General features: G+C 46.1%; 1 protein-coding gene across 4 annotated transcripts in view; it reads right to left on the bottom strand.

Moving 5' to 3' along the window:
* Positions 1 to 24,695, bottom strand: part of disp3 (dispatched RND transporter family member 3) — an 876,012-nt gene that overhangs the window by 701,604 nt on the left and 149,713 nt on the right. For 2 of the 4 annotated variants that reach the window (XM_072478460.1, XM_072478462.1), the window contains 2 exons: positions 8,150 to 8,235; positions 3,917 to 3,992 (listed from right to left, as the gene is read on the bottom strand). The gene's annotated coding sequence lies outside the window, so the exon portion shown is untranslated. The remainder of the gene's footprint in view (positions 1 to 3,916; positions 3,993 to 8,149; positions 8,236 to 24,695) is intronic. The other 2 variants (XM_072478461.1, XM_072478463.1) reach the window with 1 other exon arrangement.

Raw genomic sequence — 24,695 nt, 5'->3', positions numbered from 1 at the left:
GTCACAGAAAAATATGATTTTATGCTGTGTAATGCACAATATATCTTCTTTACTCAACGAGTGAGAATGTGGAACTCACTACTGCAGTGGGTGTTTGAAGTGAGTGAAAAGATGCATTTAAGGGGAAGTTAGACAAACATGTAAGGAGAAAGGGAACAGATGGTTATGATGGTAGATTTAGATTAGCTAAAGTTCAGCATTAACACCGCATGGACCGGCTGAGCCAAGATGGGCTGTTTTGGCTCGGTTCAAGGGCAATTAGGGAAGGAAAACAAATGCTGGCCTTGCAGAAATCCCATATCCCATGAACAGGTAACGAAAAAAGACAAGTTATGTCCACAAAACATAGGACCATCTATGGTCCTCTCTACAGGTCTGCTGAATAATTCCTGCATTTTCTATTTTTATTTATGGAGCTGGATTCTCCGTTTGGGAGACCTTGGGTTGGATTCTCCGATTTTGAGGCTGTGTCCGGAGCATGTGGCTGGTATTACGACCAAAAAGTCAGCACTGCCCCCGTTACGTGCTCTGCCCAGTGGGGGGCTAGCAGCCGCGCCATGTAAAACTCCCAGCTTTGCCTGCAGATATGGACGGAGAATTGTCGGGTCTGTACAACATGGCGACGGCCGCACGTGGACCCAACCTGCCAGATAGTGCCCCCCTGTAACAGCCCTCGCCACCTCCGCACCACTCATCACTAGTCCCCCCCAACCCCGCGGAAGCCCCCCCCCCCGGCCAGCAGAACAGCTCCCCCCCCGTCCCCCACCTCCCGGACTGTGTGCAGCCGCCACGCGAGGTTGCCGAAACTTCGGACCACAAGTGCTCCATGCCGTCGAGAAGTCAGCCCATCAGGAGCGGAGGATCGGGGAGGACCTTCAGGTGATGTCCTGAGGCCGTCCCAACAGCGTGCGGCGAACTCACTGTTTTTGAGTGGGCGGAGCATGTGAAAACCAGCACCGTCCCCGATTTCAGCATCAAAAGGATTCTCCGGCCAATCGCCAAATGCAATTTTGGTGTCGGCAATCGGAGAATCCCACACCATGTTCTCCCGCCAGAAAATAATCATATGGAATTCATGCTCCCGCTGGGGTCACCATGCAGCTAAAATTCAGGTCATGTAAATGGATCAGCACTCTACCTAAATGAAACGCAAGCGAGTCCCAGCCCCGCTGGCGTCTGATTAGCCAGTGCCGGGATTTGCGTTAAAGTGCCTGACAAGCTGAAGCTGCTTATAAGTGCTCCAAGAATATGGCTGCACGAAGACCCCCCCGATTCCAGGAGTGCGAGATTGACCGAATGATGGATGCCATTGAGGAAAGGAGGGACATCCTCTTCCCCAGGGTGTGGTGGAGAATCAAGCCCACCCTACTGAACAGCACCTGGGGAGAGGTGGCAGAGGCTGTCAGTGTTGGCAGCATCACCAGGCGGACCAGCAAAGAATGTCAAAAGATGAATGACTTCCTTCGGGCAACCAGTCGAGATCTCACCCAATGTCTTTCGATTTACAGGTTCACCATCAGAGAGGCTGGGCCATCTGGGGTTTCTGCCCCAGCTAGATCCCCAGCACACCTGGAGCACCATTCCAGGGAAGACACTGACGTTTCGCCACTGCGGTCACCTGCACCATCCATCACCACAGAAACTGTCACCTCTGTGTATAATGTAAGTGATCAGCTGCCGAGGTCATTCCCTGGTGAGCACCACACACACGCTACAATACATTAGGTGCAGGCGGGATTCCGAAGGGAGAAGACGCTTGAAGGGCTGCCGATCCCAGGAAACAGCTGTCGGCGAGACAGGTGCCATGCTTCTGGAAAGATGATCCCATCACTGGTGGAGATACAGATGCAGAGCCAGAATTTACAGTAGGGGGTGTCATCAACTTTTCAGTGCCTGCAGGTACAGCTGGAGGAGTCCAACCACCTTCAGGCCCAGGAGATGGTGCTGACAATGCATGACATCCAGTCCAACACTGAAAGGGTGGCATTTGCGGTGCAAGGCCATATGTCAGGACGCTCAGCTTGGGGCACACTGTACTGTCGATGGCCGAGGCGCAGGACAGGAGAGCCCAGTTACAGGCAGACATGTCCCGAGTGTAGATGGACATTGATGCAGCACTCCAGAGCTTGGCCCATTCACAAAGCGTTGTGGCTTAGGGCATCAAGAACATTTTCTAGGGCGCTGACTGACCTTTGCCAGTCACAATATACAGAGAGGCACGACCGAGGCAATGAGGGACACCTTCTCCTCATCCTGTTGGATGGCCGGCATTTGAGCCTCACCGGCTGTCCCCTACTCTTCTGGGGCAGGCTCTTCTTGTGCAGGGCCTACCGCTCTAGCCTCGGTGCATCTGCAATGGCAGCAATGGCCATGTAGATAGCAAGTAGTCCAATATCCGTGTATCTGCAGATGGAGGGGGAAGAGACAGAGAAATGTTAGCAAGATCGAGGATTCCCTTGACTGTCCAATACCACCAGGTTAAATGGTTAGCCTGAATTGTACTGGTGTGCCACCCTCAACCTGTCCCACACCTGCTGGCCGGGTGTCAATCTCGGTTTTTGCTTGACGCAACATTCGCCAATTTTAAGGTTTTTTGAACGGACTAACTGGTAGGGGTAGAGAGGGTAAAGGGCAGGGATGCTTGGTATGGGAATCATGATGTGGAGATGCCGGCGTTGGACTGGGGTGAGCACAGTACAAAGTCTTACAACACCAGGTTAAAGTCCAACAGGTTTGTTTCGATGTCACTAGCTTTCGGAGCGCTGCTCCTTCCTCAGGTGAATGAAGAGGTCTGTTCCAGAAACATATATATAGACAAATTCAAAGATGCCAGACAATGCTTGGAATGCGAGCATTAGCAGGTGATTAAATCTTTACAGATCGAAACCCCGGGTTAAAGAGGTGTGAATTGTATCAAGCCAGGACAGTTGGTAGGATTTTGCAGGCCAGATGGTGGGAGATGAATGTAATGCGACATGGATTCATCTCTGGATCTGTAAAGACTTAATCACCTGCTAATGCTCGCATTCCAAGCATTGTCTGGCATCTTTGAATTTGTCTATATATATATGTTTCTGGAACATACCTCTTCATTCACCTGAGGAAGGAGCAGCGCTCTGAAAGCTAGTGACATTGAAACAAACCTGTTGGACTTTAACCTGGTGTTGTAAGACTTCGTACTGTGGTATGGGAATGAGAGAGGAGAGGAGGGATGGTGGTAAGGAAGCTTAGAACAGATGATATGAATGTGGTGGGAGAAATCCCAGTTTTCGTCAGGGAAAGGTGGAGAAAACAAATTAACATATTGGTGTGTTGAGGAAAATATACAAGCTGGCACTTAGTTAAAAAATTACTGTTTTCCCAGTACATGATGGGGAAGTGAATGCCAACATCAGGCTTGTGATTTGATTTTAATTCCTTCAAGCTGGGTAGAGCTGTAGTGCTCAGCCCTCACACCAACTATCTAGAAAGTGCAGCGAACAGGTTTCAAGGTTAAGTGCATGAACCACACCAAGTTTGGAGAACTCTGGAAAATTGGCGTAAGTAACCTCAATGTGTATGCTTCTGAGTACTGAGCTCTCAAAATGATCACAGTAAAGAGTGTGTTCAGCAAGATTGCAGATACAGATGATAATCAATGTTCACTGGATTATTATTCTACTAATTTTTCTCACGGAAGATACATTGCACAGGGAGTTGATTATAAAATTACAGTTCTGGTTCACAATGAAATGGCTAGCTTTCTTTTTCAATAGCATATAAAGACAGTCAACATTTCAGATTTGCAGTTTAACAATTGTTTTGCTGGTGCATAATGATATGAAGCAATCAAATGTACACTTAATGTTGGCAGTCTGGACTGTTTATATTGCTATGTTAGGAAAGGAAAAATTGTCAAGAGTTTTAACCTGATTACCTTTCAGTGTTGCCTGCTGGTCAAGTCCAGCCGAGGACAAGATTATGTTTCCTATTTCAAACACCCAAGCCCACACCTTCAGGAAGAGAAAGAAGACAAAGAACCATACGTACACTTTACTGTAAATATATAGAAGTACAACTCAAGTAAACTCAAAGATATCCACAGAATGCACATGCACTAAGTTTGTGGATCAAACTTTGCAATTGTTTTTAATCAAAAGTCATTAAGATTCTTGAACAAAAATTTTAGGGCTTCAGGTGATCAGAGAAAGGCCTTAATCGGAAAGAATGTTTAATCAATTTAAGACAGTAGGTTTCAGCTTTTTCAAATTTTGTAAACCTCTCCTGCAAATACTGACACTACCCTGGGGGCTTGCATGCCAATAACTTCTGAAAGACAGTGGGTTGGATTTTCCGGTCCCCCAGCTGCATGTTTCCGTGCGGCTTGCCATTCTCTACTCCCACCACTTGTCAATGGGACTTTCCATTGAAGCCACCCCACGTCGCCAGAAAACCCGCGGGACAAGAGAATTCCAGCCAAAATAATACGATCAGTTAACAAATACATAAATTTGTCAACCGGAAACGTTAAATCAATCTTCATGGTCTTATATTCCTATACCAACTGTCCACAATCACGCTTTTTTATACTCCAAGTGCTGGTCACCTGGCTTAATGACCAAGTGTCAGGTTCTGACTGAAAATCGGTGTGTTTCTCCTTGGGAAACAGGCAGGTTCCGTCAAGATCTTCCTACAGGGCCGTTTTTAAAAAGGGGGCGGGTTTTGTGCCTTCACTGTGACGAGCAGGGCCTAACGACACCGGCAAGCCCGGCTGCACAGAGATCGGGGCACCCAATGTTAAACACCTCTCCCCCTCTGCCCCCCCCTCCATCCAGCCCTATGTTCCCTGCTGAGGTTCCAAATTGAAACAGAGTCCCGATAGATAGCGTGGTATTTCTCGGCGCTAACACGCGGCTAAACATGCTCGTTGCAGGACTCTTTTCCAATTTGGTTAGATCCCGCCCATAGAAACTGTTTCATCACTGCATAGATCAAAGATGTAAAATATACAACACACTGACTTTTGTATTATCCCCTCAATTCGCACTCTGTCTCTCTCTCTCTCTCCAGTCCACCTACCTATGCATTTGGAAGAATTTCTTTATGCAGTAGGTCACTATGACAATATGGACAACCAGGCATTTAAAGCTAGGGTGTAAACCTTCCATCTTAGTAGAGGGTTTTCACTGCAGGCACAAGGTTGTATTCTCAGTTGGGAGGGTGGAAGAGCAAAAGAATGCAAGCCATCAGCCAAATGGCAGAAGGGTGGTGGAATGGATAAAAGATTAAGGATTGTACACGCTAAGTACTTTCTGCATTTTCATTCTTATACACTTACTCTGTAAATCATGATCTCCCCACAAAAGCCTATTTTACATGTTTCCATTAGAGGTTTATATTTCATGCAGCTCTCTATTAATTATATACCAATATTTAGTATTGGAAGGCTGGAACCTTTCAGATTTACTGCACCTGCACACCAAACAATAATGGCATATGATGAAGTGCTAGCTTTTCAAATAAGGCACCAAACGTAAGTAATAATGGAAGGTCACAATCCATGTGGTGAGCTTTCCTCCCTGGGTTATTTAGAAACAAAACAACTTGTCATTTTAGAACATAGAACATACCGAGTAGAAGAAGGCCATTTGGCCCATCTTCTACACGGTATGTTCTATGTTCTAAAATGACAAGTTGTTTTGTTTCTGCACCTACCCACTTAAGCCCTCACTTCCACCCTATCCCCGTAACCCAATAACCCCATCTATCCTTTTTGGTCACGGAGGGCAATTTATCATGGCCAATCCACCTAACCTGCACGTCTTTGGACTGTGGGAGGAAACCGGAGCACCCGGAGGAAACCCACGCAGACACGGGGAGAACGTGCAGACTCCGCACAGACAGTGACCCAGCAGGGAATCGAACCTGGGACCCTGGCGCTGTGAAGCCACAGTGCTATCCACTTGTGCTACCGTGCTGCCCCATTTGTGCTACCGTGCTGCATTTTGTATGAGCCTTTGCTGCAAATTATTAGTGTTTACAAAATTAGATTTCAGAGTATGATCATTAAAACATTATGTACCCTATTACTAGAGCAACAAGGCTTCCAGCAAATTAAAACTAACGTACACAACTATCTGCGTCAGGTGACAAATCCTAAAATTGGTTCACTCTGAGAGGGTATAAACAGCTTTAAATCACGGTTACATTATTTGTAAAGGCACCAGAAATGGTCCCTCATAGCTGCATATTTTAAAAGAGCAACAAAAGGCACATAGTTAAACAGAAACACATCAACCCTTTCAAACAGAGTACAAGAGGATGGGCCTAGTCAAATTGTCAAATGGGAATAAAAATATTTGTGTTTATATAACACTCTTGCTAATTATTTGATACATCTTCAGGCAATTACCAAACATCGGCAAATATTGTAGCCATTCTTTGGTAAATATGACCCATAGACTTAATGGGCCTGAATTTCTGTGGCGTGGCAATCAGAGTCAGAGTCATTATAAAGCAGAGTAAGATGTCTTACAACACCAGGTTAAAGTCCAACAGGTTTATTTGAAATCACAAGTTTTCGGAGCGTAGCTCCTTCATCATGTGAGTGAAGAGGTAGGTTACACAAACACAGCAGATATAGACAAAGCCAATGATGCAAGATGATACTTTGAATCCGAGTCTTTGCAGTAATTAGTCTTTACAGGTCCAAGTGCAACTGCAGTGAGGGATAATCACAGGTTAAAGAGGTGAGAATTGTCTCAAATTGGTCGGATATTGCAAGCCCAGGCCAGATGGTGGGGGGTTCATAGAATCATAGAATTTACAGTGCAGACGGAAGCCATTCGGCCCATCGAGTCTGCACTGGCCCTTGGAAAGAGCCCACACCTCCACCCTATCCCCGTAGCCCAGTAACCCAACCTAACCTTTTTGGACACTAAGGGCAATTTATCATGGCCAATCCACCTTACCTGCACATTTTTGGACTGTGGAAATAAACAGGAACACTCGGAGGAAACTCACGCAGACACGGGGAGAACGTGCAGACACCGCAAAGACAGTCATCCAAGCGGGAATCAAACCTGTGAAGCAACAGTGCTAACCACTGGGCTACCGTGCCACCCGGGTTAAATGTAGTGAGACATGAATCCAAGATCCTGGTTGAGGATGATTCATGTCTCACTACATTTAACCCCCCATAGTACTTGTCAGCCTCTGGCTGCTGTTGAGTAGAGGGTCACGAGCTCTGCTCCTTTTCCCAAACACCTTTATTTTTCCTTGAACGCACTCTGCACCAAACTCTATCATAACATCACATGATCCAAAGGCCACCTGTAGCCTCTTTACATATCAGTGTCAATTATTGGATCAATGAGACATCTGATTTTAATGTTTGTTAACCCATTCCTTAATCGTACTGACTGGAAGAGGCAGTCAGTACTATGGTTACCCAGGAGTTAGATATAGTTTTGATTCTTCTGACTCTTCCTGGGTAATTATTACTGTAAGACAGTTGGAATCATCCGCAATCTGTGATTTAAATCGTAGTTTCAGACAGTTCCAATTGCACGGTAAAATTGCCCAAAGGAAGTTTGAGCTTCCCAGGCAATTGCCAGGTAGTCTTTACCTGGGGACCTTCAGAGGTTGGCCCAGTGAATCATTGGGATGTACCCCAGTCATGATGCCCAGAAACCTCGAAGTTATGGGCCCATATGACAAATTTATTTAATTGATCGAGGGAGGAGTGTTGACTTGGACACCAGGATTATCCTTTTTTGGGGGAATACATTCATCTGCTCAGGCCAATCGACTTCATGATATCTGAGTACAGCAGCCCAATGGTTATGCTACTAGACTAGCAAATCAGAGGCTGAAATTTCAAATGTGAGCAAATAACTCATTTATGAGTTAGCATCAGGAAATGACAATAAAAGCTAATGGATTGCTGTAAAAATCCAATTGGATCAATTCATATCCTTCAGGAAAGAGAACCTGCCAACTCCATCCAGTCTGAGCAACACAAGACTCTAGTTCACATTTTAGATGATTGATGGCGTACTGGCATTAGGGATAGAAAATAAATACTGCCAGCAACACATAGAGCTTATTAACCAAATTTTGGTCTGGGGCTCAAATGCAAAACCCTTTGGTCCAACATTGAGAGGATTACCTTCAATGCCAAGCATCCCGATATCCTGTGTGTCTGGACAGGCGAAGCTCTTTGTGAACTTGGAAAGTTCCCCCATAAGTTGAGTCCTGAATGTAAAAACAGGAAATGACATGATCGAACATGGGTAGGAAATAAAACTTAAATATTACAGTCCAACATAGGAACATAAGAAATAGGAGCAGGAGTGACCACACGACCCAATGTGCCTGCTTCACTATTCAATATTCACCTGAGGAAGGAGCAGTGCTCCGAAAGCTAGTGTTTGAAACAAACCTGTTGGACTTTAACCTGGTGTTGTAAGACTTATTACTGTGCTCACCCCAGTCCAATGCCGGCATCTCCACATCAATATGATCATGGCTAATGCTAGGATTCAACTCCACTTTCCAACTCTTTCCCTATAACCCTTAATTCCCTGACGCATTAAAAACCTGTCTATCCCAGCCTTAAATGCATCCACAGTCCTCTGATTCCAAAGATTCACAACCCTTTGAGCGAATAAATTTCTCCTCATATCCATCCTGAATGCCCCTTATCCTGAGACTATGCCCCCGTGTTTTAGATTCCCAACCAATCATATTTCAGCATTCATCCTATAAAGTACTTTCAGAATTTTTCAATGAGATTGCCTCTCATTCTTATAAAATTTGAGTTTAATTTACTCATCCTTCCATAATATAACAACCCTCTCCCCCCAGCGACCAAGTCAGTGAATCGGAGCTGTACCTGCCTCCAATGCAAGTATATCCTTTCTTAAATATGAAGACCAGAACTGCACACAGTATTCCAAATATAGTTTCATCAAAGCACTGTACAGATGTGTGAGCAGCCAGGTTCAGGATAAATTGCAAAGCAACAGAAAGTCATTTCAATGTTAACATCATTTCAATAGGAAAGGAGTCCCACACACTGGCAAACTACTGAATAGTTCAGATGGTGACTAAAGGAGGAAGAAACAAAGCAAAGAGGACTCGCTAGACTAAGGTGCATGGCACAATTAGAAGAGCAAGCTAAGAATGCCAATATGAAGAGTTAATACCTTATAGATACCAGCCTGCAAAGTATCAGAGCTGGAATGAAAAGGGTGGCTGAGTAATGACTTTGCAAGCCATAGAGAGAAGGCGATAAACTGTATCAAACGGATGCAATGTGTTAATACATTGATACTGTCAGTGCAAAGCTCATTAGTTCAATTAGCATTAGTGTGAATAACTATTGCCCCAAAAAAACAAAATGTGAGATACAAGCAAGTGTGAATTGCCAGAGTTTGAGAGCATTCTGTTGGTACAATAAAGCAATTTGTGATCCAACATTTACTGTGGACATGATGGGGCGTTTAAACAGCTGACAAGAAAGAGCAAGAATAAGTATCTTTTCAACACTTTTTCCAAGATTAAAGAAGAGCAAATATTTTCTTTTTTTCACAAAAGGAATCAACAAAACCAGACATCATTGGCAAAACATTCAAATACCAGCCCATAATTGAACACCGAGGAAGGTAGAAGTAAGACATTGAAGCAGACAATGTAAAGGGGCTCAAGGGGAGAGCGCATGTATTTTTGGTCAGAGGGGGGCCCAAGGCAATTAAAGCAGTACAGGCTGGCTTTGTCATATTCCATGAATGAATGATATGGTGGAAAAGTGAAGCGATCTTTACCAAAAGAGATTGTTATTATTAGTTTTGGAAAACAAAAAAAGGCCATTGTGTTCTTTAAATTAGTGATGAACACGACATGCAGCTTTGCTAGTGTCACCCACATAAAAATAGAGGACGACAATGTGTGATGATTAAAATTACATAGAAGACAATTGACACACAGGGCAGGATTTTCTGGCAGTTCTTGCCAGGGATCCAAGATAAATGTAGGAACTTTGTATATACATTGTATTATATGTATCCGGTGCAGTAATGGTTAAAAGCCTAGGTTAGTGTGTGTATTTCTATACTGCAGGAAAGTTTTTTAAAAATCCTAGTTAAAAGACAGGCAGGCACTGTGACTACAGAAGGGGTAATTCAAGTATCGTAAAAGTAAGATCATCATTCATTCCAACCATGTAATGGATTACCTAAATAGGGCAAATGGAATTTTATTTACAGAAAGAAGGTTCCCTGGGGTTTTGATAATTGAGGGGTTGTGGCAAGCCTTAGTAAGATGGTCAAATCCAGTTAGTGGTATAGATATGGGGCAGGAGCCCGCGCCAGTTCGGAGAATAGGCATTTAGGCCGAAACGGCCTGCAACCCCATTCTGACGCCGGAACGCGAACCTCCAAGCCCACGGAAACCGCGCGAACACGCACGGCCCAGAGAATCGTGAGAGGTGGCCCCCAACGATACTGCGGCCGAATGGGGCGAAGACCTGCTGGCATGGTTCTAATCTGCTTTTAAAATGCGTCAACCAGTCGTGCTGGCTGATGCTGCGGCCGGAGGAGGTAGGGCTCGGCGTGAGGGGGGGGGGGGGGGCCTCGGGCTGGCGAAATGGGCATGCCATGACTGCTGGGGGGGTGGAGAAGACAACCGCGGTGGCTGGCAATGGCCCGCCATGACAGGGTAGTGCTAACGCCATGGACGTCATTACGGCGGCCACACTGATGGTCACCCACCACGGTCGCTGGCTCAGCCCAGGCCTCTCGGCCATTCGGATAGGTGCATGGAGTCATTCCTGAACCGAAGTATCCTTTCCTCACAGACTTACAAATTAAATAAAATATTGGGGATTCTATCCGGTATCCTAGCAAATATTGGGGTCTAATCTGGAATCCGAATAGATCTTCTGTTCCTGCTGAAGGTGACACCGCCCCCCCCCCCCCCCCCCCCCCCCCACCCCAAGGCGGATTCCCTTGGGGCGGGATGGATGAGCCATTCAAAACGCCATAGACAGCGGCAGAATCTTTCGGTCCCACCGGCGACCCATGGCGAACCGTCTCCGCCGCCAGAAAACACACCACGGGGGGGGGCTGTAAAATCCCGCCTGCGTTTATAATTTCTGATGGGGCCTTTTGGACAAAGCTTTGACCTAGTAGTGTGCCCCTGGAGAAAACTACTCTGATGTGTCACAGGTTCTCTAGAAGTGCATTTTTCACTTAACCTTTTGTAAATTGCCCCAAATCCAGTATCCAAAGCACTTCTGCACAGTAACTCCTATGCAGAGTGTCCCTCGTTTCAAATATGCTGCACAGGACAGTTGCTCGGTTTCACCAACTGGAATGAAGCAAAGGTAAACCTGTAGAACCACATAGCTCCATTAAAACAATAAAATCCCATAGTTTTAATATCTAAATTCATTATGACCTGGTTTCAAATTCTCTGATCTGTAGTACTCAAAGGTAGCAGACTGAACACCAGCTCTTGGATGACATTTTTTAGCGACAAATGGAAACAGGTCTGTCAAGAGCTACAGGTGTAGGGGAGCATTGCCACAAATGTCCTCAAGGCCTTAGGAAGCTCTCTGCTTTGCACGCAGCACTGGATAACAGATGTAAAATCAAAAACATATGATTTTTTAGTAATAATTTTAAATTCCATTCTCCCTGAACAAAAAAATTCATGCTCGTGGGAAATGTTTCCATATCAATAACTGTGTTGTTGTGCAGATCATGTAGAATTAAATAATACAACAGATCAAAATGCTGCCCAGGAGTTATTAGAAATGTCTGCAGAAATTGATCAGTAACCTCATGATTATGACTCAAAGCTAAAAATGGTCCTTTTCGGGATTACTTGTCAAAGTAATCAGTTCTTTAAATGGATTTTAGATGCAAAGATCTGACAATATAGATATTCAAGGTCAAAATAATAGGTCAACTGCCTTGGCTGGTCATTACCACAGGAGAGAAAGTGAAACATGGGCACATGGGGAAGACTTGCCACAGAATTTCAGAAACATTGGGAAATATGGCCTAATGTTACAAAAACATTTGTCCTCCTGATGGACAGTAGTTAGGAATTTCAGTGTGAAAATTATTTTAAAAATGGGACAAAATATCCCACCATGGTCACGTAAAGATAAAACTCCTCACTGCTGAAAATATCAACTTCCATACAGGACAGCAGGGCATGATGACTCTTCAGTGCCATGCCATCCCAAAGGGCCATTATTCATGTCGACATCAACTAATAGAGGAAATTATAGCAGATTTGTGGTAAGTTGCCCAGGTATTACCTGTCTACAAAAAGCAGGACAAATCCAATTTAGCCAATTACCACTCCATCAGTCTACTCTCAATCGTCAGTAAAGTGATGGAAGGCAACGTTCACAGTGCTGTCAAAATCACGATCACTGCATCAGTTTGGGGGTTCTGCCAGGACCATTTGGCTCCAGAGTCCATTACAGTCTTGTCCAAACATGGACTAAAGAGCTGAAGTAAGAATGACTACCCTTTGATATTATGGCAGCATTAACTGTTTGTGGGGTCAGGCTGCCTTTGTACAATTGAAGTCAATAGGAATCAGAGGAAACATTCTCCAGCAGCTGAAGTTATAAGTAGCAGAAAGGAACATGGCTATGGTTTTGGGAGACCAATCATATCAGCCCCATGAGTTCCTCAGAATATTAACTTAGGCCCAACCATCTTCAGCTGCTTCATGATGATGATGGTCAGAGGTGGATATGTTTCCTCCATGATGATGGTCAGAGGTGGGTATGTTTCTTGATGATTAGCATGGTCAGTTCCATTCACAAATCCTCAGATAATTAAGCCACCTGAGGCTGCACAGAGTAGGTTTGAGTTTTTAAAGTGGTAATAATCATACCACACAAATATCAGAAATGGCTATCTCCGACCAGATAAAGGAGTGAGGGATGTGAAAGAGGACTGAAGTATTCAGAAAATAATGTGGAGCTGCTGGGATCTCTGATGTATGGTAAGACAAGGTCAAACAATAAGTTATGACAAGCAAGATTTCAAATAGAAGGCCCTGGAGAATTGGAAGATAGTATAAATGAGTGACTGGTGTAGCAGGTGAATAGTCTTAAAACAGGATAGAATGCAAGTGGCAAAATGCTCATCAAGTTGAGTTTATTGTGGCTGGAGACAGTAGAGGAGGATAGGAAACCAAAAAATAAAGTATTGGAATGGTCATGTGTAGCAGTTACAAAGGCATACAAAGAACAAAGAAAAGTACAGCACAGGAAAATGCCTTTCGGCCCTCCAAGCCTGCTCCGACCATGCTGCCCGTCAAACCTAAAACTTTCATGTATTTGTCAAGACAACCCTTAAACGTCACTATCGTATCTGCTTCCACCACCTCCTCTGGCAACGAGTTCCAGGCACCCTCTACCCAGTGTAAAAAACTTCCCTCGCACATCTCCTCTAAAATCTTTCCCCTCGCACCTTAAACCCATGTCCCTTAGCAATTGACTGCTCCATCCTGGGAAAAAACCTCTGACTCTCCACTCTGTCCATGTCCCTCATAATTTTGTAGACTTCTATAAGGTCGCCCCTCAACTTCCGTTGTTCCAGTGAGAAAAAGAATCGAGTTTATCCAACCTCTCCTCATAGATAATGCCATCCATACCAGGCAACATCCTGGTAAACCTCTTTTGTACCCTCTCCAAAGCCTCCACATCCTTCTGGTAGTGTGGCGACCAGAATTGAACACTATATTCCAAGTGTGGCCTAAGATTCTATAAGCTGCCAATTTTTATTCTCAATGCCCTGGCTGAAGAAGGCAAGCATGCCATATGCCTTCTTGACTACCTTCTCCACCGGCATTGCCACTTTGTGACCTGTCAACCTGTACACTCAGATCCCTCTGCCTGCCAATACTCTGAAGGGTTCTGCCATTTACTGTATATTTCCCACCTGTATTCGATCTTCCAAAATGCATTACCTCACATTTGTCCGGATTAAACTCCACCTGCCATCTCTCCACTCTCCACCCAAGTCTCCAACCGATCGATATCCTGCTGTATCCTCTGACAATCCTCACCACTATCCGCAATTCTACCAACCTTTGTGTCGTCCGCAAACTTACTTATCATTTTCCTCCAACTCATTTACATATACTACAAACAGCAAAGGTCCCAGCACTGATGAGCAGAACACCACTCATCACAGCTCTCCATTCAGAAAAGCACCCTTCCACTGCTACCCTCTGTCTTCTATGACCGAGCCAATTCTGTATCATCTTGCCAGTTCACCTCTGATCTTGTGTGACTTCACCTTCTGTACCACTCTGCCATGAGGGACCTTGTCAAAGGCATAACTGAAGTCCATGTAGACAACAGCCCTACCTTCATCAATCATCTTCATCACTTCCTCGAAAAACTCGATTGAGTTAGTGAGACACGACCTCCCTTTCACAAAACAATGCTGCCTCTTGCTGATACGTCATTTGCTTCCAAATGGGAGTAAATCCTGTCTCAAAGAATCCTTTCCAATAACTTCCCTACCACTGACATAGGCTCACTGGCCTGTAATTTCCTGGATTATCCTTGGTGTCCTTCTTAAACAAAGGAACAACATTTGCTATTCTTCAATCCTCTGGAACCTCACCTGTTGCCAGTGAGGGTACAGAGATTTCTGTTAAGACCACAGCAATTTTCTCCCTTGCCTCCCTCAGTATTCTGGGGTAGATCCTATCAGGCCCTGGGGACTTAGCTACTTTAATGTTTTTCAAAACGACAACACCTCTTTTTTGATATCGGCATGACCCAGACTAGCTACACACCCTTCCCCAGACCCCTCATTCATCAAGTCCTTCTCTTTGATGAATACTGATGCAAGTACTCATTCAGTACCTCGCCTATTTCCTCTGGTTCCACGCATAGATTCCCTCCTCTGTCCTCGAGTGGACCAACCCTTTTCTTGGCTACCCTCCTCTTGCTCTTTATAGAAGTGTAAAAAGTCTTGGGATTTTCCTTAATCCTGCTTGCCAATTACTTTTCGTGACCCCTTTTAGCCCTCCTGACTCCTTGCTTAAGGTCCTTCCTACTTTCCTTATATTCCTCATGGGCTTTGTCTGTTCCCAGCCTTCAAGCCCTTACAAATGCTTCTTTATTTTTTAAATAAATTTAGTGTACCCAATTCATTTTTTTCAATTAAGGGGCAATTTAGCATGGCCAATTCACCTAGCTCTTTGGGATGTGAGGGTGAAACCCACGCAAACACGGGAAGAATGTGCAAACTCCACACAGACAGTAACCCAGAGCCGGGATCGAACCTGGGACCTCGGCGCCGTGAGACAGCAGTGCTACTCACTGCGCCACCATGCTGCCCTACAAATGCTTTCTTTATAATGTATAGAGATTTCATATATGGAAGTGGAAATAAATTGGTGACACGTATCTATCACATCAACTCAATATTCAGCTTTTCATTTTGATGTATATTATTGTTGCTAGGAATATAAGCAGCAAAATTATTTACATCATGCCCTTTTCTCGGTCATGAAGACAACCGTACTGCGCTGTAATGTTCTATGTTCTATGTTAACGTACAAAAAAAATGCTCCTTTTTGAGACAAATGTTTCTATAATATCACTGAAAGGTAGGTTACTCCATGAGAGAGCAAATATTTCTCAATAACTTCCTTATTATTTTATACGATTCAAAGAATGGAAAATCAAGAGCATTGGGCTGGATTCTCCGCCGTTGCGATGCTCTTTTTCCGGCAGCCCAGGGGTTTCCCGACAGCGTGGGGCTGCCCCACAGTGGGAAACTCCATTGACCAGCTGGCGAAACGGAGCATCCATCCGGCAGGCTGAACCAGAAATCTGGTGCGGCAGGACGGAGAATCCAGCCCCTTGTCTCCTCAGTTACCAGTAGCTCTTTTCGCCATGTATTTCTCAGCTCCTAGTAATTAATTTCCTGTTTCAGGGTCTGTGTTACAAATACACTTGCAATACTTAACATAATCGTTAAATAGACCAGAAACGGTTAGAAACAAACTTATCACAACACAGCCTTTTTCTGTTCAGTTGGAGAGAGAATTTTCCATTGGTTTCCTCTTTCATCTTGGTTTTACTTTTATATTCCTTTTGTTTAACGATCATTGGGATGTTTAGGACTTCCACTGACCACACATGATGAAATGCAGACTGTACACCGACCTTACACCATGTACGCGACTGGCAGCAAACCAGGTATGTGACTAACAAACCAAAATTGCATATAGGAGTGACCACACACCACATAAGAGTGGACAGCAGATATGTCCATCATGAAATTAGAATTTTTCCTTTCATCAGCAACAAAATGCTCCAAAGAAGTATTTGGTCATGAAGAAAAAAGTGAGAGTATTTGACACATTCATGTTTGCGGCTAGTGTCATGTGAGAGTACCTTTAAGAAATGGATGTTTAAGCAATGTACCCTTAAGGAATGGAGTTGATCATATTACTGAAGTGATGTCAGAGGTTGGGGGGAGCTGAGCTCACTTCTGCTTTTGGTTTCAGTTTTGCTGAGAGCAGCTGAAAAGTGCCTGGCTGGTTTTGCTGAGAGCAGCTGAAAAATGCCTGGCTGGTTTTGCTGAGAGCAGCTTAAAAGTGCCTGTATGGGCTCCATCAAAATGACTTATCATCTCCCTCTGGGACTGGGCTACCTCCCTCTGAGTCTGTGCCGCGTCAGCCAGCACCTGGCACAATGACGCCGACACTCACAGCCATGGCCTGCTGTGACTGGGCCATGATCTGGAGCAACACTGCAATGTCCAGGTGGCTTTGCTACATGGCTGCCTGTGATAGGGCAGCCCTGTCCTGGGCCTCGGCCACCGCCCACAGAGATTTGACATCTTAGACATCCTGACCCATGGCCGGTACCTTCGCCCCCAAGGTCTCCAACTCGGGCAGCACACATGCTCGGCACCACCTTCTGCTCCTGCACATGCTTGGACTCCTCCAACTGCATCTTCAGGTTCTGGATGCTTGCCGACATCCCTTCATGCAGTCCCTGGCTCAAGCCCACCGACCACGTCCAGTCTGCTGCAGTTAGGGGCCGCAAGTCCAGCGGGGGCGCAGTTACAGTCCAACGCATGCAACACAGGGGGTGTGTAGTCGGTGGGTTCAGTGGCCAGGGCGGCTGGTATAGGTGCTGGCATGAGGTGCAGATTGGGGGTTCGGACGCCCACCTCGGGGTGGGGGGTGGTTACAGGTATGAGGGACGGGGGTTGGTGCTACGGGCACAGTGCTGCCTTCTCACCCTGGCCACCCTAAGAAGGTCATGCAGTCTTTTTCAGCACTGCTGGCCGGTCCTCGAGGAGTTGCCTACGATGCTGATGACCTCTGCCACCTGCAGCTAGGCCTGGCGAACAGCAGCGGCTTGCAGCCTCCTTCCCACCCCAGAGTACAGGGTCAGCCTCTCCTCCACGGCATCTAGCAGGGTCTCCAGTTTAGCATCAGTGAATCGTGATGCCGCTCGTCTTGTTGCCATCTTGTTGACTGGGATGGTGTGTGTGGGGAACGGGGTGCTTATATGCGGCTGTAGCTTGTCAGCCCCTCGAGTGCCAATTCCGAATCCGGCTAATCAGACACCGTTTTTTTATTGGAATCAGTCGTGTTTCACGTGGCGCCGGTGCTAGCTCCTTAACGGCCGGTGAATTGGTCTCAGTGCAGCATCAATTTTGCTGTTGTACAAGTCCACTAATCCTGCCCCAGAGTCAACACTTAGCCTCCGGATCAGAGAATACGGCCCCAGATATAACTACTATGAAAGTTAATTCTACCTGTTCTCCAAAGGCCACAGATTGTAATGTATTCAAGGATACAGAATATCTTGGTATTAAAAAGCGCACATCAGCCAAAACAGTTTAAGATGTTGTTTGATTTTATTTTGTGAAATGTTCTCCTAGGTACAGAAAACACAAAACAATATTCAAGCAGAAACACAGATAAATGGGTTGGAATTGCTCTGTGCAGCATTAAAAAATAATTAATACAGTCAAATCAACTCTCCTTAATTTAAGAGGTCAATTTTAATTTATCACCAAGATCAGTGTAATTTCAATATCCCCACATCTGCAACCTGTTCTGTTGGTTATTGAGTTCTTATTACTAAAGATTTTGATATTATTCTGCCCCACATTGCCCTGCATTAGTTATAGCACCTCATTACTTGTTGCTTCTTTTACTGTTTCTAAATAAAGAAGTCTCACTCAATCCAAAGCTGCAGTGCCCCTCAGGAAAATTACCTTTCCTAACGTTCCAATGCAACTTACCATTAGCTGGTTTATTTTGACAAGGTTGTTGAACAAGAGAAATGGTGCGTAGGGTTAAGATATGGCACTTGATTTTCCATTTGGAGTTGGGTCCCCGACATTACCACCATTAACAGGTCCTGACCCTGTTCTGAAGGGGATGCAGTCATGATATGCAATGTTCCCAGAGCTTTGTTCCTAACTGGCTGGAGGGCGACCTGTTTGGGGCAGTGGGTGCGACAAGCAGCAAGGTGCATACCCAATTTAAATGGGAAATTATCAAAACCACCCAACTAGACCAAGCAGGCCTGGCTGGAACTGACAAAGCCAGAGAGCAGCCACAGTATTGTGGGGAAGAGCTGGCTTCAATGTGAGAGAGGTTTAGCAAGACTCTTCATTCTGGCGAGGCGAGTGCAGTGCAATACCCAAAACATTGGCCTGTAGGTCTACAGTCACCAGTCAATACATCAGCAGAGCAGCCTAAGGGCACATAGTTCTTCTGGACAAGGGAGAGATGTATGCTCAGGTTACTGGCACATAAGCAAAGCTCAAATTGTTACTGCTTCCGAGGAGCTGAACGCATGATAAATGCAACATCTCATTTAATTGAGTCACTGGAATTGTTGAGAAGCTAACATAGAGCCTTACCTCTCTCTCTTTTGTCCTCGCAAAAGCGGCTGCACACGTTAGGAAGAGAGACTCACACAGGTGTAAGAATGTTGAAGCTCCCAACTGGCTCAAATGGAGAAGGTCCTCAACACTGCAAGGGTGGCATCACATGAGGAGGTGGACAAGGGAGGACAAGGGAGAACAAGGAAGAAGCTGGAATACCTGTAGGGAGGGTGAAAAGATATTGAATTTTGTACATAATGGGGATGGAATGTACTCCTTCTTGGGCAAAGCATGCCACATCTTCAGCCACACTGGGAAGCCCTCAGCTCTGCAGAGACATCTGCTGTAAGCAGCAAGTTTTCATGATTTCCTTCTGTCTCCCATACCTGGCTCTGTGGAAGGAGAACATGCCAGTACTGCAGCAACACTACCGGATTCCTTAAAAGAGATGGAAGCCACAGAACCAGCAGTGTCACATCAATCAAACGTACCCTACACCACTGGATTAGAAAGGGTGGCACTGGGTGAGAGCACATTTCGCAGAAGTGTTGAGAAAGGCAGAAGGAGCTGTGAGCCGTCCTCCTGGAAGGTTTGGGTAAATGCACAGACACGCTTACTTGGGTGCAGATGCAGGGCCTTGGGAGTCACAAGCATGCTTTGACTAGAAGCATGAGATTAAATACTCACAGAATTCCCTGAAGCAATGCGTATTCATGGGGCTGAAAATAGAAGCATTCATTCAGCTTATTTGCATTGCCATGCCTCAGAATTGAGAGCACATGAACTCCCCCATTGATAGAGTGGTAAACTTCATTGAAAGGTGGTTGCAGAAATAGCACACTGACAGCCACAAAATGCAGGCCACTTTAGTCACATTAACCTGTCAGTGATGTGGATGGCAGAAAGATGTATAGATTGAATGCCATTTTCACCACAGCTGGTAGTCCCCTCCAGTGACCAAGAGCACCAAAGGACTAAGTTCATCATGAAGATGAAGGTGCTACCTCATGGGGCACCATCATCGGCCTCTTTTTCCCCTCTGACCAAGGGACTATCAATGCAGTTGGGTCTTTTGACAGAGGTTGCCCTTACACTGACTCTGGTGCAGCAGCCTCTGAAGGTTCCCCAGAGAGAGAGGGGGGGGGGCTGCATGGGAGTGACAGAGAGCAAAGGCCACGGTCTTTCATTGCATTGAGTGGTTCATTTGGGTGGCTTTCATTTGTGTTGGCTATTTATTAAGTATTTGTGCCATGATCCCAAATGTGTGACCTTACTGCAAAAGAGGAAAGAAGTGTTGAAGGGAAGCAATAATCCTGACCAGTCAAGACACTGAAACTGCATCTTCAGAAGCATTTTCAAATTACCTGCCCAATGATGATTCCCTGTGGGAGCTTGGCTTCGGTTGCAGTGCCTGTGTTTCCATCTCACGGTCATGTAAAGGCATGAGTAGCCATTTCTACATGGGATATTCCTTATTACTTAGAAGCCATCCACAGAGTTCCAATGGTGGCATGAAGAGCAACAACTGCTGGAGAATAAAGGAATTATGGCAGCAGCTAGGTTAGCCAGCACAAATATGCATAAATCACTTTTTGTGTTTGAATGCCAGCTGAACGCTTAGGGAGTGGAAGACCTTCTATTGACGAATCTCACCGGTTGCTCACCCGGCACCTTACTAGCTATACAGGTGATGCCTTCCAGTGATGGCGATGAATTGTGCCCTTTGTGCCGGCAAAGCCCATTTGTTTGGATTTGCACATTTGTTCAGTTTTCGCAAATCGGGCATCGGTGAGCTGCAATATGTAATGGTGTGCTAATGCTTAAGGGATGCTGCCAAGATCTGCTGCCAATCCTTGGAACAAGCCAGAGGCGAAGATGTTCAGTGACTTTAATGGCTATTGAAATTTGAGACGAACACAGATCGAGTGGATTCCTGTGCTAACACATGTTAATGATGTGGAGATGCCAGCGTTGGACCGGGTTGAGCACACTACAAAGTGTTACAACACCAGGTTAAAGTCCAACAGGTTTGTTTCAAATCACTAGCTGTGCTCCGAAAGCTAGTGATTTGAAACAAACCTGTTGGACTTTAACCTGGTGTTGTAAGACTCCTTACCGAACACGTATTAAAGGTGATGTCCGCGGGGAAAAGATGCTCTTCAAAGAACCAACTGACAACTAACAAAGCACTCCCATTGACACAGGACCTCAAAAAAGGTTAGAGGTTGGGTTCCTATCCACTTGAGTTTAGGAGATTAAGGGGTAATCAAAGTGATGTATTTATGATAATTAAAGAATGGACAGTGTCGAGGGAAAATTTATTTCTTCGGATGGGAGAGCCCAGATCAAGCCCAGAAGCTGAAAGTTTAGGGGTTATATAGGAAACACTTATTCACAAAGGGTAATGAAAATCTGAAACTTTCCCTGGTAAAAACATCTTGAGGCTGGGGATGAATTGAAAATTTCAAGAATGAGATTGTTCGTATCTTACCAAACAATGTTCGGACCCTTACCTAACAAAAATTAAAGTGTTAATGAAGCAAGGCAAGTGACTGTAAATTCTATGATAATCTATGATAATTGCCTTAATCTGCTTTCATGGTTTTGGACCCCTCTCGTTAGTCCAGAGTTGTTGTAACGAATTGAAGCAGCGAGCCAAGATCAGCCAACTCAGCACATTGCAATTTTATTTCTTTTATTGACTTCTCAACATTCTTGGACCATAGTTCCTGCATATAATACTTACATAGTATATTTATAGTATGGAACTATTTCCAAAATATGGGGAAAGACCAGCAGTGCAAAATACCGCACTGGTGACCCTTATGATAAAGGTAAGGTAAAGTCGCCATAGTCCCAGATGACCATAGGCTGCTTTCTCCTTTTGAGAGACTGTTATCACCTGCCTACTTACCATTGGCTGGGGACTAATGACAATCCCACAATCCTGTGGGACTATGAGCTTCCCCAATGAGGGGGGCGGAGAAACCATTCGTAAACTCATAGTATAAATAAAGCTGGCCAGTTTAGGAACCGGCAGGAAGGAGTGTGCAGCAAGGGAAGTTGCTGCTGCTGCTGTTATATATATATATATATATATATATGTTATTGTAAATAAATGTTATTACTTTGTATCCTTAAAACTCGTGCTGGATTCTTCGTGGCCCTCACAAAAGAGAATTTAACCCGAGGATCACCAGACCTCAGGCAAGGGGCAAGGTTGATAAGGTAGACCTTCAAAAATAGCCTCAGCCGGTACAGAAATTGAACCCACGCTGCTGCCCTTGCTCTGCATCATGAGCCAAATTGAGCTTTCATTCTTACCATAAGAAAAAAGATTGTCAGTGGCACCAATCATCATTAGAGGCAGCCAATAAGGTTGGTTTCTGAAGCCTCTGGGAAATCCACCTTGTGATGGGTGGGGTCTTCGTCCCAGGGAGAGAAAAAGAGAGCTGCAATACAAATGTGGCCATACGTGCAACAAGCATTCCTCAAGTCACCTGATTAGCACCGAACAGTTCCAACCTGTACTAATCACAGGTAAACATACACAGTTACCTGTCAGATTTTTTTAAGGCCTGATTTCCAATGCTGGCCACTCCTTCAAGCCTCCATTGAAGAAAACCATGCAGGACTCGGCACAGCAGACATAAAGCTACACCCCATTTATGGCTCCAGCTGCCATATTCTTGTAAGTAAGAGTTTAAATGACCCCAAAACTTGTGTTAATAGTGCGATTTCGACCTCTGTTTTACAGTAGAAAGTGTGATTTTCAGTACTGACGGGGGAGGCGGCCCGCCAGCGGAATTTGCCAGTCCTGCCATCGTCAACGGGATTGCCGGCAAATCAGTGCACCGTGGGATCAGAATTTCTCGCCGGCATGAACAGCCAGAAAATCCTGCCCACCGTCTCCACCCCCCACCATCCACACACTCCCCCCACCCACCACGCACCCTCCCCCCATACACATTCCCCCCGCCCCCCCCCCCCATACACATACCCCCCCCCCATACACAGACACGATAGTATATCGTCCTGGGAAGCTCAATGAGTCCCCAAATGCCCTGTCCCGCGGCTCATGCGCCAGTGCGCAAGAGGACCGACTGCGGGCTATCCACGACGACCTCTGCCACCCGGGGGTAACCCGGCTCGCCCATTATAGCAAGGCCCGCAATCTGCCCTACTCCACCGAAGAGGTCAAAGCTGTAACCAGGGACTGCCAAATCTGTGCGGAGTGTAAATCGCACTTCTATCGACCAGATAAGGCCCATCTGGTGAAGGCGTCCCGGCCTTTTGAACGCCTCAGTATCGATTTCAAAGGGCCCCTCCCCTCGAATAATCGCAATACCTACTTTCTCAATATTATTGATGAGTTCTCCCATTTCCCGTTTGCCATCCCGTGCCCCGATATGACCACCCCCACTGTTATCAGAGCCCTGCGCTGTGTCTTCACCCTGTTTGGTTTCCCCAACTACGTCCACAGTGACAGGGGCTCGTTGTTCATGAGGGACGAACTGAGTCAGTACCTGCTCAGTAAAGGCATCGCCTCGAGCTGGACTACCAGTTACAACCCCCGGGGAAACGGACAGGTGGCGAGGGAGAACGCAACGGTCTGGAAGACCGTCCTACTGACCCTACGGTCCAGGAATCTCCCGGTTTCCCACTGGCAGGAAGTTCTCCCCGATGCGCTCCATGCTATTAGGTCCCTCCTTTGCACGGCCACAAACCAGACTCCTCATGACCGCTTGTTTATTTTCCCTAGGGGGACTACCTCAGGGGCCTCACTCCCACCCTGGCTGATGACACCGGGTCCGGTTCTCCTCCGGAGACACGTTCGGACCCATAAGACCGATCCCCTGGCAGAGAGGATCCAGCTCCTGCACTCAAACCCGCACTACACATATGTTGAGCACCCCGATGGTCGACAGGATACCGTCTCCCTCCGAGACCTTGCGCCCGCAGGCTCCGCCACCACTACGTCCACAGTACCCCCCGCGCTGTACCCCGCTCTTTCTCCCATGCCCAGCGCCCCCGCATCCATTTGTCTCCCGCGCTCCCTTCCACCCGGCACACCAGTCCGCAGGAATGAAGCTCAGGAAGAGCCGCTCCGGTGTCCACCCCTGGGGCTGCACCGGACCCACTTCCCCAGCCACCTGAAGCGGCTGCAACACCAGTGCTTCGGCGGTCGCAGCGTACGATCCGGGTACCGGACCGGCTGAACTTGTGACCCATCACCCCCGCCGGACTTTATTTTTTTTTACAGGGGGTGAATGTGGTGAATGTAAATAGTTAATTCACCAGTTATGTTCTACGTTTGTAAATACAGTTAATTCACCAGTTATGTTCTATGTTATTAATTCTGTGCCTCTGTCACTTTCTTCCACAATGTGTGCCGACCACCAAACCCTTGGCCCATCTCTCCAGGCATTCCCCCACCCCGCCCTCCCCATGGCACTCACCCACCCTCAAGCCATGGACATGTCCCCAGAGCTGTGTCCCATCCCCTGGTTGCTGCTTGTGTAGTGTTGCCATCTGCAGTGTTCAAGCAGAGTGTCGAGGCATCAAGGTGTGATTGGGATGCTACATGGTCCGCCCCCCCCATGGGAATCCACTTGGGTTGTATGAAGTGCTCACTTAACCACGATTGCCAATTCCTTATTAGCAACAGCCTTCAGATGCATGGCCAGAAGCCTCGGCAGTTAGTGTGGGTTGTGGATTATCTGTGGGGCAGACGTGCAAGGAGAGATGTCCCCACACGATCCAGGGGTTGGCATGGTTGTGCCCAGTGTGCTTACACCCCCC

The sequence above is a fragment of the Scyliorhinus torazame genome, chromosome 16, assembly GCF_047496885.1.
Source record: "Scyliorhinus torazame isolate Kashiwa2021f chromosome 16, sScyTor2.1, whole genome shotgun sequence".
Taxonomy (NCBI): domain Eukaryota; kingdom Metazoa; phylum Chordata; class Chondrichthyes; order Carcharhiniformes; family Scyliorhinidae; genus Scyliorhinus; species Scyliorhinus torazame.
This window is presented reverse-complemented; position numbering and strand designations above follow the sequence as displayed.